Source organism: Anopheles funestus (genome assembly GCF_943734845.2).
Source record: "Anopheles funestus chromosome X unlocalized genomic scaffold, idAnoFuneDA-416_04 X_unloc_23, whole genome shotgun sequence".
In the NCBI taxonomy this organism is placed as follows: domain Eukaryota; kingdom Metazoa; phylum Arthropoda; class Insecta; order Diptera; family Culicidae; genus Anopheles; species Anopheles funestus.
In genome coordinates this window covers 101,737-107,500 of record NW_026045147.1, presented here as the reverse complement: position 1 = coordinate 107,500, position 5,764 = coordinate 101,737, and positions in this window count along the sequence as shown.

Below are 5,764 nucleotides of genomic sequence, written 5' to 3'. Positions count from 1 at the left end.
TCTACGCCCATGGCCACCATTCGCTAAGATAGTTTTGAAGTCACTTTGAAGGCCCAGGAACAACTCTCTTAGCACATCGGTTAACCTGGCGCCGCAGTCAACTCATGTGCTTGGATCGGATCGAGCTATTGAGTATTGGGCCTGCATACTCGCTCATCCGTATCCTTTGCGTACCGCCCCATGGCCCTTGTATGTCTGCACCACAGTTCCTGTTCGTTCCGTGCCTATGGCCGGATACGTATTGCACATCGGTTAACCTGTCGCCGCAGTCAACTCATGTGCTTGGATCGGATCGAGCTATTGAGTATTGGGCCTGCATACTCGCTCATCCGTATCCTTTGCGTACCGCCCCATGGCCCTTGTATGTCTGCACCACAGTTCCTGTTCGTTCCGTGCCTATGGCCGGATACGTATTGCACATCGGTATACCTGTCGCTACTCAGGCAACTCGTGTGCGTGGATTGGATCGAGAACATGGTGTGTGCCCCATGTTATAATTGATAGTCCATATCCACTTTATAGGTTAAAGTCATAAGTTGTGATTGCACAACCATTCTTCATAAGAGTTTAATCACTCTTCAACTAACTTTCGTTCTGGTGTCTTGGTATCAAATCGCGTAAGACACAAGATTCTACTGGCCAAATAGAATCTAGCACATTGGTTAACCTGGCGCCGCAGTCAACTCATGTGCTTGGATCGGATCGAGCTATTGAGTATTGGGCCTGCATACTCGCTCATCCGTATCCTTTGCGTACCGCCCCATGGCCCCGTCCTTAGAGTTAATTACTAGTAGGCTTAACTCTTTGTATGTCTGCACCACAGTTCCCGTTCGTTCCGTGCCGTGGCCGGATACGTATTGCACATCGGTATACCTGTCGCTACTCAGGCAACTCGTGTGCGTGGATTGGATCGAGCTCATGGGGTGTGTAGAGATTCCATGTTATAATTGCAAGTCCATATCCACTTTATAGGTTAAAGTCATAAGTTGTGATTGCACAACCATACTTCATAAGAGTTTAATAACTCTTCAACTAACTTTCGTTCTGGTGTCTTGGTATCAAATCGCATAAGACACAAGATTCTACTGGCCAAATAGAATCTAGCACATTGGTTAACCTGGCGCCGCAGTCAACTCATGTGCTTGGATCGGATCGAGCTATTGAGTATTGGGCCTGCATACTCGCTCATCCGTATCCTTTGCGTACCGCCCCATGGCCCCGTCCTTAGAGTTAATGACTAATAGGCTTAACTCTTTGTATGTCTGCACCACAGTTCCCGTTCGTTCCGTGCCGTGGCCGGATACGTATTGCACAACAGTAGATACCATCACCTGACGTATCTAACACACCACTATTGTAACTCGTCGTCGAAGGACCTTTCAAGTGCCTGATGGCCAGGGGAGCTCTTACACGGCACGGAGACACAGTGATGCTCGCCCATCACAGTGTACAACGATCGAGTTTGCTTAAGTGTCTGGGTACCTACACACCAGACACAATGCAATGGCCACGGATCCACACAAGGCACATCACATGCAGAAAGTTTCACCAGATTATGACACATACCACACTCTTGTAACTCGTCGTCGAAGGGGCGTTCAAAGTGCCTTACGGCTAGGGGGGATCTAGCACGGCACGGAGACACAGTGATGGTCACCCATCAAAGTGTACAACGATCGAGTTTGCTTTCCGCGCAAGCGTTCTAAGTGTCTGGGTATCTAAGCACCAGACACAATGCAATGGCCACGGATCCACACAAGGCACATCACATGCAGAAAGCTTCACCAGATTCTGACACATACCACACACATGCAACTCGTCGTCGAAGGGGCGTTCAAGTGCCTTACGGCTAGGGGAGATCTAGCTCGGCACGGAGACACAGTGATGGTCACCCATCAAAGTGTACAACGAACGAGTTGGCTTTCAACAAATTCTGACACATAGCAAGCGAGCGACCGAGCTACACCGAAGGCAGCCCATGGTTGGTCACTCGCGGACGATCATCAGTAATGATCCTTCCGCAGGTTCACCTACGGAAACCTTGTTACGACTTTTACTTCCTCTAAATCATCAAGTTCGGTCAACTTCAGCCATGCCAGCTGCAGCTCACGAAGGAACCGCGGAAGGTAAGCCTCCAGAAACCTCACTAAATAATCCATCGGTAGTAGCGACGGGCGGTGTGTACAAAGGGCAGGGACGTAATCAGCACTAGCTAATGACTAGTGCTTACTAGAAATTCCAGGTTCATGGGGACCGTTGCAGTCCCCAATCCCGACTAGATGGGCATTTTAGTGATTTCCCGTTCCTCTCGGAATGGGGGCGCCTATTGGCGAGAACACGCTGCGACCCACATTGTAGCACGCGTGCAGCCCAGAACATCTAAGGGCATCACGGACCTGTTATCGCTCATTCTCAGCTTGCTAAACACAAGTTGTCCCGCTAAGCAGGGCAAACGTAGCCGACGACCGCCCGTGAAGGCGCCGCCCGGCTGTAACGTCAGGTGCGCCCGGAGGCGCACTGCTGACAGCGTTCTAGTTAGCATGTTTGAGTCACGTTCGTTATCGGAATTAACCAGACAAATCATTCCACGAACTAAGAACGGCCATGCACCACTACCCTTAAATTTGAGAAAGAGCTATCAATCTGTCTTACCTCGATAAGTTTGGACCTGGTAAATTTTCCCGTGTTGAGTCAAATTAAGCCGCAAGCTCCACTTCTTGTGGTGCCCTTCCGTCAATTCCTTTAAGTTTCAACTTTGCAACCATACTTCCCCCGGAACCCGATTTTGGTTTCCCGGAAGCGACTGAGAGCACCGAATAGGGGTAGCGTCTCCCAATTGCTAATTGGCATCGTTTACGGTTAGAACTAGGGCGGTATCTAATCGCCTTCGATCCTCTAACTTTCGTTCTTGATTAAAGAAAGCATCCATGGCAAACGCTTTCGCTTCAGTTGGTCCTACGACGGTCTACGAATTTCACCTCTCGCGCCGTAATACCAATGCCCCCAACTACTTCTGTTAATCATTACCTCTAGGTTTCTGACAAACCAACGAAATCGTATAAACCGAGGTCATATTCCATTATTCCATGCAAGATTATTCTCGGCCAACGCCAACCCCACGGGGGGGCCGGACGCTTTGTCTTAGCCTGCTTTGAGCACTCTAATTTGTTCAAGGTAAATGTGAGTATCTTGAGCACCATGAGGAGCCCGTGCCGGAGTTAACCGGTAGCACGGTACTCGTTCACAGAGTAACGCCCAAGTACACCATTGTGAGTCGCAGCCGTGAGCGCGCGCACGAACGGCCCCGGCGTGTAACCGGGCGCCCGTGGCGGTCACGTGTCTGGACGGGCAATCAACTTCGAACGTTTTAACCGCAACAACTTTAATATACGCTAGTGGAGCTGGAATTACCGCGGCTGCTGGCACCAGACTTGCCCTCCACTTGATCCTTGTTGAAGGATTTATACTCAACTCATTCCAATTATGGACCATCGTTAGAGAGGTCCATATTGTTATTTCTCGTCACTACCTCCCCGTACTGGGATTGGGTAATTTACGCGCCTGCTGCCTTCCTTGGATGTGGTAGCCATTTCTCAGGCTCCCTCTCCGGAATCGAACCCTGATTCCCCGTTACCCGTCGCAACCATGGTAGTCCTCTACACTACCATCAATAGTTGATAGGGCAGACATTTGAAAGATCTGTCGTCAGTCGACAAGCGACCATACGATCTGCGTCCTTATCCAGACTTCAACTCAAGCCGCCCGGAGGCGATTGGTTTAACTAATAAGTGCACCAGTTCAGCTACCCGCGAGGGCAACAGTCCCGGCATGTTGCATGTATTAGCTCTGGATTTTCCACAGTTATCCAAGTAACTAGTGGTAGGATGATCTTGTGAATTATAGCTGTTATACTGAGCCTTATGCGGTTTCACATTCATTTATGTTTGTACTTAGACATGCATGGCTTAACCTTTGAGACAAGCGTATATTACTGGTAGGATCAACCAGAATTCGTTCCACTACAGACACACACTCGCTTAGTGGGAAATAAATTTCCACACAACTCTCTCTCTCTAGAACCATATGGAATGGCTCTTTGGTGTTGGGTAAGGCACCAATTTGTTGGGGTGTAACGGTCACCACCAACTTTAAGTTTGTTAGGGCACAACGGAAACCACTAACTAAACTTTAGGAAACTAAATTTCCTCACACATTATCTCTCACCATATTAGCACTAGGTGCTATCCACGATTGTACAACGTTTCAACTCTTGAATCGACCGTAGGGCCGCGGAATTGCTTCCGGGCCCCTATTCTCGCTATTAATTGTTCATCTCTTTCAATACATCGAGTTCGTTCCATTGGGTAGTTCGCATGGCGAACGTTTTGATGCAGCCCCCTGGGGGACCACGGCACTTTACACCGGGTATGGTGTATGCGCAACCTACAGATAACAATAAACCCCTTATGCGTGTGTAAACCGATGTTGGGCTGCTCAACATCTTTCATGGTTACATCACTTGCACCAGAACCCACGGTGCCGATTTGGTAATATGTTGTACATTTACTCTCAAGATGTACGCTTCGGCCCCTTATTCAGGGGCTCAAGCTATTACCAGCAAGAACAATCCTCATCCAGACTTGAACTCGAAACACCCGGAGGCGAACGGTTTAACTAATAAGTGCACCAGTCTTGAATCCATGCGTCGGTGGAAACAATGCCGGCGTGTTGCATGTATTAGCTCTGAACTTAGCGAGTGATTGCCTTGCAGCTGTCATACTGAGCGTAGAGCGTGATTATCGCTCACTTGAACCATGTTGAATGGCTCTTTGGTGTAGGGTAAGGCACCAATTTGTTGGGGCGTAACGGTCACCACCAACTTAAGACTTGCTTATAGGTATTTCAACGTTTTCAACTCTTAAATCGACCGTGTTTCATTATCATCTCTTCTTCTTATTAAATGCATCGAGTTCGTTCCATTGGGTAGTTCGCGTGGCGAACGGTTTGATGCAGCCCCCCGGGGGGGACCACGGCACTTTACACCGGGCATGGTGTATGCGCAACCTACAGATCACCAATATATTTGTGATCGATAATGCACACTTCTTACACGACTGACCAGTCGACAGCGCTGCCTTCCTATTATGCGTGTGTAAACCGATGTTGGGCTGCTCAACATCTTTCACGGTTACATCACTTGCACCCGAACCCATGGTGTCGATTTGGTAATATGTTGTACATGGTCTCAAGATGTACGCTTCGACCCCTTATTCAGGGGCTCAAGCTATTACCAGCAAGATCAATCCTCATCCAGACTTGAACTCGAAACACCCGGAGGCGAACGGTTTAACTAATAAGTGCACCAGTCTTGAATCCATGCGTCGGTGGAAACAATGCCGGCATGTTGCATGTATTAGCTCTGAACTTAGCGAGTGATTGCCTTGCAGCTGTCGAACTGAGCGTAGAGCGTGATTATCGCTCACTTGAAAGGGTCAAGCCCTTTCGAGTCGTCCGGTTTTTACGCCAGACGACTCGGTTCACCATCTTTCGGGATACAAGTTGACTAAGTGGTACCACTACACTTATCAACTTTCGATTTGGTAATCCTCATCCAGCTTCCTTTCTGGAGGTCCCGAGGATTACCAATTGGGCTGTCATACTGAGCTCATATATTGGAGATCGATAATGCACACTTCTTACACGACTGACCAGTCGACAGCGCTGCCTTCCTATTATGCGTGTGTAAACCGATGTTGGGCTGCTC